The sequence below is a fragment of the Lactuca virosa genome, chromosome 4 (genome assembly GCF_052849685.1).
Source record: "Lactuca virosa cultivar CGN04683 chromosome 4, Lactuca_virosa_CGN04683_v6, whole genome shotgun sequence".
Lineage (NCBI taxonomy): Eukaryota > Viridiplantae > Streptophyta > Magnoliopsida > Asterales > Asteraceae > Lactuca > Lactuca virosa.
Genome location: NC_136429.1, coordinates 164,875,147 through 164,890,101, shown reverse-complemented (window position 1 = coordinate 164,890,101; position 14,955 = coordinate 164,875,147).

Below are 14,955 nucleotides of genomic sequence, written 5' to 3'. Positions count from 1 at the left end.
AACAAATAACAAAGAAAATATCACATCACCCTTCCCTCTTTAACTATGGTCGAGAACATCATAAACCCTCCCACCATCTCCATTTTCTTCAACATTACTCCATATTCTCTCAAGAATGAAGCTTCTTTTTCATTAGACTAATTATTCCATGTGATTCTTGACAATTTGGTAAGTGTTTTCTTCATGATCTAGTGTTTTTATACACTTTTACACTAGTTTCATCTTATTTACACACATTATCATGTGTTAGAACTCTTAGGATAACATCATCTTCAAAGAGTTCCTAAACAACTTTCAAGTGTTCTAGGCTTAAAGATCTTCATAATCATCTCTTTATCCAACCACAAACACACTCAAGGTGAGTTCATACCCCCCACATTTTCGATTTTTTCATGTTTTAGGGGGGAATACAAGTAAAGTTTGGTTTATCACACAAATACTTGCATGTTTCATCTTTATGTTAAATATAAAACATTATTTGCATGAAATATGGTTATCACTAGTTTTTAGACAATTATTTGTGATATATTAGTTTTGAGATACAAAACAAACAAAAACAAAACATAAACTATGTTATATGATCATAAGAAAAGTTATGATTACAAAACTCCAAGGATTTTTTAGACTTTTTACCAAAATATGGCTTTTCTAACAAATATGGTTACCTTCTAGTTATTTCACCATTTTGTGGGATACAACTCAAAGTATGTTATTTTGACCATACATTTTTGAAACTAGACAAAAACAACGTTAAAAACGGGGCAAAAGCTCGAAATGAACTTTTTCATACAAATTCCTCATACTTGTGCTAGATGTAAGTTTTTATGACATAATCTTGTCAAAGCATCTAGACAAGATAACTACTATGTATTTATATAAATGATTATATAAATAGTCTTGACAAACAATCATAATAAACTATAATTGGTATAGTTTGGGAGTCACAAACACTACATTTTCATTTCAGAAGAAACAAATAATTATTTAAAGGTATAATTATTTTCACACTATGTAACCTCTATAACAGAGTTACGCATTCATTTACAAGAAAAGGAGTTTTCAATACACTACACGTAAACCGGTTAATACAATTTTGTGAGACTTCGGCTTCACCGTACCTACCAGAGTACACACTAAGTCCTGCATTATAACCAGAATCTCTTGTAGGGAGAGCGTGACACTTGTGTATAGATCTATACGGGATTGACAACCTCGCACCTAAGTTGTTAGCTACAGTTAGACCGGCCAGTCTAGGGTGACAAATGTCTAACAGTTCCGACGCCTGAAGAACGTCGTAGCAGGCCACTAGTCGCTAGCATGGTTATGATAACTCACATGGAGTATTAACAAAACATTTGGTTTACGGGGTTAACATACATTCAAGTAGTTTTATATAAAGATAAAACTTCCTAATACTATTTTTCCAGTACAGCATTACTTAAATATTTAGTCTTAGGTTAAGACTTACAACTCATTTTTAAAGAAAATATTGGATTTTCTGAAAGCACACTCTACCATTTTACAAGGAAAAATTACCGATTTTCTCTCATACAAAACGCTTATGAACTCACCAACTTAATTGTTGACACTTTTCAAAATCACTTGTATTCTCAGGAAATCAGTAAACAGGTAACCAAAGAGTTTTTAGAGGATGGGGCATCGTCGCGTCACGTCATTTATTTTTGGTCATATATATATGATATCAAGTAAACAATATTGTGGAAACAATGTAAACTTATTATTTATCAATATGGTGGTTGTAATGCTTTGAACACTACTATTCATTTGTTATGAGACTGTACATGAAAGTCATCCACCCCCAGACGTTTCCATCGTTCTGGTTTGGGGGTGTGACAGATTGGTATCAGAGCATCGTTTATAGTGAACTAAGTATATCAAACCATGTAAGATATATAACTATAAATACAATGGGGCTAATACACTCTGACTAAAAGTATACTTTTAAAATAATAAGTATTTTTATAAAGGTATACGTACATGCATATATACTAGATCAGTGTCATAATAAGAACTATATAAAAGTATTAAGATAAGTTGGATGCTACGATTAAGCCTAGATAGTTATGTAATCATATCTGGGATGAATATAGCCTGATCAACTATATTTATGCGAGATATGACTGACATGTGTTTGGGAATGGTCGTGGTGAACAACGAATCTAAAACTTACCAACCCTATATACCAAGAAACTCTAGAATCAAACATCAAGTTTAAAATACTATGGGGGTATTTTAGAATACTAGAGAGTCACACACTTAAACCCTTCATAGATTTCTCATATATCTATTCTCGCACAGACATCATGGCAGGAGTCCATATGCCCGGAGACCCCTATTTCCCTAACCAGGGAAATGGCGGATGGATCGAAGAGGATCTCGAAGAGGATCCTGAGGAGGTAGTGGAGGAAGAGCCTGAAGAGGATCCAGAGGAGGAAGTAGAAGAGGACTCAGACGCAGATTCCGGGGTCATTAATCATCCATATATCGCCCGAATTCCCGCACATCGTTTGGGCTACCAGGGACCTATGCCCCGTTGGGTGGAGGACCTGGAGAGGTGGATCCGACAGCAACACCAACATTCCCCATACGGCATGGACCGAGGTTTCTATAACCTCAGTCGTGGAGGACCAACATACAGGGCCCTCCATGTCATGGTTCAGCGGATCACGCACCTCGGAGACCAGACCAGAGCATCGACGAATTGGATCTTGGATTTGGGGGCTGCTGCAGAGGTCGCTGATGCACGAGCTCGACGACTGGAGAGGGACTACCCCCAGACTTGTAGTCTCATTGACATTCTCCATGAGGACCTTACCACCACTTGAGCGGAAGTGAGAGAGTAGCAGGAGAGGCACTCGGCCCTTGAAAAGAGGGTGATCGCGGCTGAGCGTCGGATAGCAGAGATGCAGGCCTCCATCACTTCATCTCATGGCCCACAAGAGACCACCCGTCGTGAGTAGGGCCCATACTACTCGCATTTTGTTATAGGTTAGGTTTACGAGTAGGCGTTGGTCCTACTCTTTTCTGCATGTAGATTCGACCCTACGAGTAAGTGACTACACTATTCGAGGGGTCGTTATGCCGCCAAAAATTTTCTATTTTATTAATGTATTGTAGACCTTCCTAAAGGTCGGTTTTCACAAACTATGTACTAAAACTATAATATCAATGAAAGTTGTATGCATTTTATTTCATTGAGTGTTGTCATTTGTTATGCAATTGTTTACTTATTATAGTAAATTTCATTATGAATTGCTTGCAAATTACAATAACCACGAGACTTAATACATATATAATCGAGACATTCCATTACAGTAATACCCAACTCATAACCTTTATCGTTATCCCACCTCTAAACTTTTTGGCAGAAAGATGCCACCACGAAGAGTTAGAAGACGTGTCGTCAACACCGCAGCAACACCACCACCACCTCCACCGATGGACTCTGCCGTTTTCCAGGCCGCTATAACAACTGTTGTGGCTACCGCCATGGCTCAAATCAGCAGTAACGGCATGAATGGGAACGGGAATGGAAACTGCAACGGCAACAGGAATGGTATTGGAAGTTCCAATCTGGGTGACAACCACGGGCACCAACGGATGTACTCCTACAAAGAATTCATGAACTACAAGCCCAGGACCTATCATGGCGATGGCGGAGTCGTTACTTTGACAAGATGGTTTGAGAAGACCGAGTTCATATTCGAGATATGTGCATGCCCGGACGAGTACAAAATCAAATATGCAGCATGTACATTTGCGGACTCGGCCTTGTCGTGGTGGAACAGCCATGTTAAAACTTTGACTCTAACCGTGGCCAACGCCATGAGTCGGGAGGACCTGAAAGTGATGATGCTCGAGGAATACTTTCCAAGGAGCGAGATGCAGAAGCTGGAATAGGAACTATGGGAACACTCTATGAAGGGCTCTGATATTGCCACCTACACATCCCGATTTAACGAACTGGCAACTCTGTGCCCGGGAATGGTCACCCCGGAGGCCAAGAAAGTGGAACGTTACATATAAGGGCTATCCCCTCAGATCCAGGGAATGGTCATATCTGCCAAGCCGAGCACCCTCGACGGTGCCAAGCGTTTGGCACAAACTCTTGTCGACCAGGGAGTTCGTCAAGGCATTATAACCCCCACGCCCGAACAACCAAAGCGAGGAGACAACAAGCGGAAGTTTGGGACTAAGAAAAAGGGGCAACCTACTCAAGACCCGATCAAGAAACAACAAACGGTGACCGTTCATGCCATCACCACCCCTACCGCCCCTGCACCAGCCAAGCAATATGATGCGACTCTTCCGAAATGTGACAAGTGCAATTACCATCACTATGGAGCCTGCCGAGACATGCAATGTAACAATTGCAACAAGAAGGGGCACACCGCCCATTTCTGCAAAGTGTCGGCACAACAAACCACCCAAGCCGCTAATGCTGGGGTGAGTCGTGCATGCTACAGATACGGCGAAACGGGACATTTCAAGAAGGAGTGCCCGAAGGCACAAAACAGAAATAGCGGAGGCGTGGGAAGGGTTCTAGCAATGGGGAATGTGGAGGCTGTGAGGGATCCCACTGTGGTTACTGGTATTTTTCTCCTAAACAACTCATATACATGCATACTTTTTGATAGTGGTGCGTAGAAAAGTTTCGTGAGCCACCAGTTTAAACACTTACTCAAACTGAAACCTCAATCGCTAAATGAAACATTCACTGTAGAAATGGCAAATGGTAAAAAAGAAAGCACTAAAGATATATACATAGGATGCACATTAAATCTAAACAATCATTCCTTCCAAATTGACCTAATGTCGGTCACCATAAGGAGTTTTGACGTTATCGTAGGCATGGATTGTTAAGTCCTCACCATGCCGATATTCAGTGTTACGAAAAGGTCGTCCGCCTTAACCTACCAAGTAGTGAAGCCCTCGACATTTATGGAGAAAAACCCGACACAAATCTACAAATTATCTCTTTCATCAAGGCTCAAAAGTACCTAAGCAAGGAATATCACGCCTTCTTAGCCCATGTGGTGGATGAGAAACGAGAAGTGAAAGACATCAAGGATATCCCCGAAGTCTGTAACTTTCCTGACGTGTTCCCAGAAGACATTTCGGTAATACCCCCCGTAGGCCAAGTCGAATTCAGAATCGACTTAATTCCTTGAGCCACCCCCATTGCCAAATCCCCATACCACTTAGCACCGACTTAAATGCAGGAACTGTCCACTCAACTGAACGAACTGCTGAGCAAAGGATTCATCAGACCGAGCTTCTCACCTTGGGGATCACCGGTTTTGTTCGTGAAAAAGAAGGACGTGTCTTTCCGCATGTGCATAGAATATCGAGAACTGAACAAACTCACTATCAAAAACCGTTATCCGCTACCTCGAATCGATGACTTATTTGATCAACTGCAAGGATCGAGCTACTTCTCAAAGATTGATCTAAGGTCGGAGTACCATCAACTGCAGATTCAAGAGGAAGATTTTCCTAAGACGGCATTTAGAACTCGCTACGGTCACTACGAGTTTGTGGTGATGCCCTTTGGATTTACTAATGTGCCAGTTGTGTTCATGGACCTGATGAATCGCGTATGTCGACCCTACTTGGATAAATTCGTGATAGTATTCAACGACGACATACTAATCTATTCCCGAAGTAAGGAAGAACATAGTCATCACCTACGACGGGTCTTGAAGACGTTAAGGGCAGAAAAGTTATACGCGAAGTTCTCGAAATGTGAATTCTGGATTTGAAAGGTAGACTTCTTGGTACACGTATTCAGCAAGGAAGGGATACACGTGGACCTTTCCAAGGTCAAGGCAAATGAAAACTGGGCAACACCAAAAACACCGATCCGCCAGTTTTTGGGTCTTGCTGGTTATTACCGAAGATTCATACAAAACTTCTCTAAGATCGCAAAGTCGCTCACCACCTTGACTCAGAAGGGAGTGACTTTCAGCTAGGAGAATAAACAAGAAACTGCCTTCCAAACGCTTAAGCAAACTATGTGCAGCGCTCCAATCATGTCTCTCCCAGAAGGGACCGAAGAATTTATGGTCTACTGTGATGCATCCAAGTAGGACCTAGGTGTTGGATTAGGTGTCTAAGCCCATAACTATAATTGGTATGTACTTGACCCGATAGTAGCAAGGTCCTTTTGGGTTGCCTTCACCATAGCAATTTGATAGGATGGATTTTTGAGATAGAGGATATTTGTGATTTATTAATATACTATATGAATAATATATTAATTAAGAAATCATATTATTTAATTTGTATTATTCAATAGTTAATTTGGAATTAATTTAGTCATCAAAAGAGACTTATTAAATTAACGGGGACTGATTAGGTAAATCAGTAATACTTATAGTTTGGGCTAATGATCCATGTTGATTAGGGATGGACTAAATATATATGAGAGTCCATGAAGATCTAGTCCAAAGGGCCTATCATATGGGTTATTGGATTGATTAAGGCCTAATCATATGAATTAGGGTTTCCAAGATGAAACCCTAGGGATTCCACACTATAAATACTAACCCTTGCACTCCCAAAATCAGCACTTGTGTTCCAAGAAGTGAACCTAGCCGTTTGGTGCCTCCTAACCTCTTTCTCATATTCCTCCATTTGCTTTTGGTGTTTGTGACTTATTCGAGGTATCACATTTGAGGTACTAAGCTCTTGAAAGACCAAAAACTACAAGCTACAACTAAGAGGTATTCATCAAACTAGATTTATGTTGTAAATCTTCAATTGTATGCTACTTAGGGTTTATGCTTTGGATGAAATGAAATTGCATGTATAACTTGATAAAACTTAGATCCAAAGTATAAGGGTTGTATGTGCACCATAGGATTGTTATAGTGCTCAAAACCCATCAGTGGTATCAGAGCCTAGGTTGTTTTCTGTTATATTGATGTAATTGTATTGTTTTTAAAGATGAAAAACTTTCATTTTTTTGCCTCTGACTGCTGGACTCGACGAGTCCCATGAGGGAACTCGACGAGTTGGATCATCTGGTGATGAACTCGATGAGTCTATGCCCTGACTCGACGAGTTGGATCAACTGTTGGCAGATTTTTCGAGTTTTTGACCAGATTTGGATTAGGATCATTATCACAAACTGTTTTGACTGATAAAATTTGATTTTTCTGATAAGGTAATGATTATCCTCATAAAATTAAATTATGATTATCAAATTTTAAGATAATTACTTGATTTTGTGAAAAATTAATTATTTGTAGAATTTGATTTGAATCATCTTGCTATATGAAATTAGATTAGGTCAATTTTGTGATATAGATAAATCATATGATTAATTTAATTGTTTTCATATTGAAATAAGAGGTTTTGAAAAGTTTCAAAACTTGCTCTCGAGTTTTGGAATTTAAAATTTGAATAAAAGTTTTAATTGTGAAATATTAAATTCTAAAACCCTAGTATTTTAAATGTTTAAAATACATCCTTTTGGTTTCATAATTTAAATTTAGAATTAAAGGTTTTAATTTTGGAAATTTAAATGGACACAACTAGAAGGAATAATTATGGCTTTGTTGATAATTAATTAAAATATTAATTAAAAGAGTATTAATAAATCCATAATAGAATGAGTTTAAAGTTTTAATTGAATTAAAAGTCTAATTTATTTAAAATATTAAACATCCTAGTATTTTAAAAGTTTAAAATACACCCTTATATTATATAAAATTAAAATTCTAATATATTATATATGTATAAGTTAAAAGTTAGTCTTACTGTTAGTAGGCCTCATTCACGAAGTTGGTCTATAAGGGTGTTTAAGGAAGCGGCCTGTAAAATGACCGCCATTGGGTATACACTCTTACCCACCGCACTCTTGACTAGTGGAGGTTCGTTAGCCGAACGAGTATGATAGGACATTCTCATTAATAAGTATAATGAAAATACAAGTAACTAAACCTTTTATAAATTCCCAATATTAGTTACTTAAGAAAAATGTGAATTTGATGCGAACCCATGAAATTGCACATTGCACCTTATTGGTCGTTAGTGGAGCGTGTGTGGTTAACCAGCATACTAATATGAGACTAATGAAGGATGGCAATGGGTAGCTCGAATATTATCATAGATCGATGGAGCGTGTGTGGTTAACCGACACATTGATTAGGTGATAAATGACTTCGAGAGTATCGAGCTGATTTGCATGGTTATTCACACCTTGTTTGTGATCCTCGGAATCCCAGTAACAAAATTGAAGGGCATAATCGAGATTAAACATGCCATTGAAAAGTTCAATGAATCGCAAAAGATCTAGGAGTTTCATTTAAAAACTAATTCGTTTAAGATTTTGTTTTCATGGTGGAATTGGTAATCGTCATTTACCTACCGATAAATAATTTACAATTGGATTACGGCATCCCTCTTCTGAATTGTGAATTATTGTGTTGGGTCCTAGCCTTAATATTTCATTTGGGTGTTGTATTAAGGATTGAATCAACTAAGTTGAATTTCTCCCTTGCAGATGTCTAATTCTGACAACTATGGTCTTCCCGGATCTTTTGGAAAAAGCTTTCCTCATGGAAATGATGTTCCACGTTTTGATCGAGGAACTAGAAATCATACTTCTCGTCCTCCACCTCCTCCAATAAGTCTCCCTGACCCACATGTTTGTCGACTTGAAAAGTTCAAGGTCACTCAAGCCCTATTGGCAAGCAAACACGAAGATGGAAAGTATGTATGTGCTCACGTCTTGGAGATGAAGTTTCATATTGACAGGCTGGGAATGTTGGGTGTCGTTGTTTCAAGGAAGTTGGTTGTTGACTTGTTTCTTCAATCACTTCCTAAGTCATATAGCGGGTTCAATAAGGACTACTATATAGGAGACCACGACATGACCCTTATTGATCTAACCTATTTGCTTATTGCTGCTGAATCAGCAATGATTTGGAGCACTGGTCAAGAAAGTTTGTCTGGAAGATAAATTTCCCAAACTTCCATGGACATTGACAATGGCCACATTGGAAGTCTAGAAAAGCTTTCTCTTCCCAATGGAAAGGGATCGGCCAAGTTCAAACTGTTTGACCAGATGGTAAAGAGAAAGGCTGAGTCTGAGATAGTTCCATGTACCATTCCAAAAGAGTCTGTTTGTTTCTATTGCCAAGAAAAGAGGCACTGGATGTGAAGCTGCCGTATCTACCTAGAATATCGCAAGGATGGTAAAGTCAAAATGTATGACTCTTCTTCAGGTAAGTCCACTATCTAACTCTATTAAGTTCCTATTTATAGATTCTTAAAAATGATGTGATAAGATTGCATTTTGATGTTTTGTAGGATCAGAAAAAGAGAAAGGAAGCTTGAAGGAAGAGTGAGCTGAGCCTGATGGTGAAGAGATGGATTTCGATCGCATGGTTCGATGATCGAATTTTTGAGTTGCTGCTTGGGAGTTATGATAGATTGCATAGAAATATTTAGTGACGTAGTTCTCATTTGTACTTGCGTTGTAAGGACAAGTTTTCCGCATTTTTATAAATAAAGAAAAAATTTTGATTTTGTTTTATTTATATTTCCTTGCAATGGCATTTGTGAAAATTGGTGTTTATATATTAGAAATATTGAAAATGGATTTAAATCTTAGTAATACTGTTTGTGGTAGTGTCAGAAATTTACCAAATAAGGAAAGATTTTCATCACCCAAGTTTCAATTGCATAAAAACTTGAAATCATACGACTTGTATTGTGTGATGAATGAGAATTTTCATCTTTAGGAAATTAAGACTAATTCCTTTTTCACATGTAGATGTGAGTCAAGTGAAGGACTGAAGGATCTGGTACACATTGATGTGCATCGGTCAAATCCGCCACAAAGAACGATAAGACTATTCGTCATGATTTACTAAAAGTTTAGTAAATATGGTTATGCTTACAAGATTAAGTGTGATTCTGAATCATTGAAAAAGTTTCAATGTATAGCATAACGAATAAGAAGAATCAATTAGGCAGAAAGATAAAAGGTTCTCCAATCTGAAAGGAAATGAGAGTGCGTGAGTATCGTGTTTTATGATCATCTTAGTGATTATGAAACCATGCCACAATTGATCCTCTAAGGACACCTTAGTACATTTTTATGGCTAAGAAGAGGAATCGGGAATTGTTGAAATGGTTGAATCAAAAAGGATGAGTCATACTTCGTTTCAAAATCGAGTCTTAGAGTCATACTCCAAGATTGCGCCTTGAGTGACAAATCTAAAGTAGGTTTATAACACCTAGTGAAATGTGGAGTAGAAATGTTTCTTACTCTTGCACATTTAAGATTGGTAGTTGTGATGTCTTGGATAAGACAAAGACCAACTAAGACCAAGTATATGAAGTGTCTTTCTTAATAAGAATCCGTACTAACACTTAAATATTTGTTTGTCGAGGAACGTTTCTTGACAGAGAATCTTATATGTCAAGAGGTCAGTAGGAGTCGTAAAATATCTTGAAAAGTTTCAAGAACTAATCAAGAATAAACCTATTGTTTATCACTAGCACACGACTTGAGGTTTGCAACCTATCGTGTTGACATATTCTTATTTATTTGCTCGTTCCAATTAAGTTAACTATGCATGTGAGTTCTATGATTTCTCATTTGATTGCATAAGGTAAAGCAACTTGGTCAATGAAAGTACATTGATCGATAAGGGTGAGCTGCAAAGCAACGTGGAAGCAATGGTAGACCCTTGTGCTACTAGATGGCAAGAAATTAAGATTGACCAAGTTCAGTCCATATGAGTTTGGATTTGTCACAGACCTTGTCTTGCGATTATGGTTATGACAAATTCACATGGATAGGAACACATACACTATAAAATCGAAGTGGAAAAAGGTTTCTCTCCTTCATGAGAATGATTGCGAAGAAATGCTTTCACTGGTAGATTTTAAGGAGATAGCAGTTGTGTTAATTGCGTTCTCAAATTCGATTCTGATTACGGCATCCCTCTTCATAGTTCGAATGTGAGAAAATGGAAAATAGTTTCAAATTTCGGGACCGATTGTTCTAAGTTCTAAAATAGTTTAAACACACATATGCGCTTTCTAATAAAAGGTGAATGAGCTTAGATAAAGAATTATCGAAGCATATCGTATCAGAAATCTGAGCTTTGGTAAGAAAGTCAATAAGTATTGATTTCTAGAAGTCGAGCTGATTTATAAATACATGTCAAAGCTAGTGGGAGCATAAGTGTTATGCCTATAAGTATGTAATTATTATACTGGTGGGAGCCCAATTATTACGTTAAGTGTTGCGAGTTAGCAATAATATGAATAGGAAACAAAGTTTTAATTTGCAAGGTTGCAGAATTTGAAAAGTTGTTTCGCTATAGAAAGTTTTAAGAGAGAGGAACTCATACTTCATTTCGAAAATTAGATTGAAATTATTAATGGGACTTAGTCATGGATATATATGAATGTAATTTTGAAATGTTTCAACATTAGAAATTCTATATATATAGAAATGATATAGCAAAAGACTGGTCTAGTATCATGTCTTTATGTAAGACATTATGAATCGTATCCCATGTGCTTCGGATATATGATCGATGACATTATGAATCGTATCCCATGTGCTTCGGATATAGGATCGATTACATATGCTATAATATTCGATTGTTCTAATTTCCAAATGCCTATGGTATTAAGAGGGAAAAAGGACTAGAACAAGATATGACTAAAAGTTTTAAGCAACTGTGAAGGACAATCTGAAATTCGCTGAAGATTGGTTTCTTATGGACAGTTGGAAGTACAGTAATGGATGAACCATGTTGACGTAATTCTTAATAGATAGGGTTCTGTTAAGAATGGATAGTCATATGGCAATATGGAAATGTTTCCATAATGGGAGTTGGATATTAAGAATCTATATGTAGAAACTTTTATGCAAGAAGGATGTCCAAAGGAATGTACTTTGAATATGACACTTCGTATCTCCAATGGAATGTTTTGTAATTGCCAAAGTCTTTATGACTTTGGTGTCTAGTCATTACAAAATGATCATTGCATAATAGCTTTGAATCTTACACATTCTAATAATGGAAGAATTTGGTATTCTTACACTTATGATAAGGATTTGGAATTGTGAAATAAGCATCATTGGAAATATTTCCAATTGATATGTGTCACAAAGAAAGGACCATAGGTAAACATAGTGTGCACGCTTGGAGCATGGGATAACTATTGTTTTAATTGAAGTATTAAGTTGATTAGTCGAAAAAATTATACAATGAATAATGTGTAATCAATATGGTGATTAAATAATAAGTGTTTTTATTTATATTCAAAAGTTTTGAGACCATATTGGATTAAATTATTCTTGTGCTTCACTTCGCATGTTTTACTTCTCGAATAACTAGGTTATTCAAACATCCACAGTCGATCATACTTTGGAAGTAATTAATGAGGAAAGACTGTCATGAATCCGTCTGTAGATTGTCTAAAAGCTTAGACATAGCAAATTTTTGCTGCAGTGTTCATGAGTACTCCTGAAATAGAAATTTGAGTACTGGATTAAACCCACGCTCATGTGAATCACTTCATGGATTTTATCACGAGTGATTGTGAGACGATAATATCTTATATTCTTCAAACGGAGTCATGTAGTTGTTGTTTACAAGTCGGTTGCACATTAATAATGCGTAAACGCATCAGTAACTTGATGTTATAAAACGTATTGTTGTGTGTGATTTGATGAGTAAATAGTCCAAGCATATGAGTCGAATTTTATCCGTTCCTTTTATCCTTAATGGGATAAAAGCGATATTTGTGGGCCCCTCGATGATTTAGTGATGACACCCTAAGCGCTTGGCGTGTACTGATTTGATTTGTTCAATTAGTCAGTCATCATAAATTGGAAATCGGGAAACAGAAGTTGGATAGAGAGAATGATTATAATCCATGTCTCATTTCTATAGGATATCTTGCAGAACGGAGGAATATTTGATACCTTATCTAAAGGACGTGTTACTGATAAGATCAGAGTTTGACAGCGGCTTTTAAGAGCGACGATTGCTAATCGGATTTGAAATTGCATTGGCAGTTATAGTTATTAGACTTATCCGAGTGGGAGACTGTTGGATTAGGTGTCTAAGCCCATAACTATAATTGCTATGTACTTGACCCGATAGTAGCATGGTCCTTTTGGGTTGCCTTCACCATAGCAATTTGATAGGATGGATTTTTGAGTTAGAGGTTATTTGTGATTTATTAATATATTATATGAATAATATATTAATTGAGAAATCATATTATTTAATTTGTATTGATCAAGAATTAATTTGGAATTAATTTAGTGATCAAAAGAGACTTATTAACTTAACGGGGACTGATTAGGTAAATCAGTAATACTTATAGTTTGGGCTAATGATCCATATTGATTAGGGATGGACTAAATATATGTGAGAGTCCATGAAGATTTAGTCCAAAGGGCCTATCATATGGGTTATTGGATTGATTAATGCCTAATCATATGAATTAGGGTTTCCAGAATGAAACCCTAGGGATTCCACACTATAAATACTAACCCTTGCACTCCCAAAATCGGCACTTGTGTTCCAAGAAGTAACCCTAGTCGTTTGGTGCCTCCTAACCTCTTTCTCATATTCCTCCATTTGCTTTTGGTGTTTATGACTTATTAGAGGTATCACATTTGAGGTACTAAGCTCTTGAAAGGCCAAAAACTACAAGCTACAACTAAGAGGTATTCATCAAACTAGATTTAGGTTGTAAATCTCCAATTGTATGCTAGTTAGGGTTTATGCTTTGGACGAAATGAAATTGCATGTATAACTTGAGAAAACTTAGATCCAAAGTATTAGGGTTGTATATGCACCATAGGATTGTTATAGTGCTCAAAACCCATCACTAGGATGTGTGCTTATGCAATGAGGAAAGGTCATTACCTATGCCTCAAGACAACTCAAAATTCATGAGGTCAATTACACCACGCACGACCTCGAATTGGGAGTAGTGGTGTTTGCCCCGAAAATCTGGAGACACTACCTTTACGGCACAAAATACACCATCTTCACAGATCATAAGAGTCTTCAACACATTCTCAATCAGAAGGAGCTCAACATGAGATAACGACGGTGGGTAGAGCTGCTAAATGACTACGAATGTGAAATTCATTATCATCTAGGAAAGGCAAATGTAGCAGCAGACGCCCTAAGTCGATAAGAATACTCGGGCCGCCGAGTAAAATCATTGACCATTACCATTCATTCACACCTGTCCACACAGATCAAGGAGGCGCAGCTAGAAGCTTTGAAACCCGAGAACATCTTAGGTGAGGCCTTACGGGGAATGGATAAAAACCTTGAATTCAAGGATGACGAAGCTCGTTATCTCATGAACCGAATCTGGACACCGAAATTTGGAGGGTACAGAGACTTTGTCATGAACGAGGCTCACAAGACCAAATACCTCGTTCATTTCGGTTCAGACAAGATGTATCTGGACCTCAAGAAACTTTATTGATGGCCAAACATGAAGGAGAAATCGCTACCTATGTGGGCAAGTGTCTGACCTATGCCAAGGTCAAGGTAAAATACCAAAAGCCCTCGGGTTTGCTTCAACAACTGGATATACCCGATTGGAAGTGGGAGCGGATAACCATGGATTTTGTAACCAAGTTGCCTAAGACAACGGGTGGACTGGACACCATTTGGGTGATCGTCGATAGATTAACCAAATCCGCACACTTCCTGCCAATAAAGGAGACAGACAAGATGGAGAAACTAACAAGGACGTACATCAAAGAGATTGTACGATTGTATGGCATGCCAATATCCATCATCTCCGACAGAGATAGTAGATTTACCTCACGGTTTTGGCAATCACTCCAAAAGTCCTTGGGAACCAAACTCGACATGAGTACAGCTTATCACCCTCAAACAGACGGTCAAAGCGAGAGAA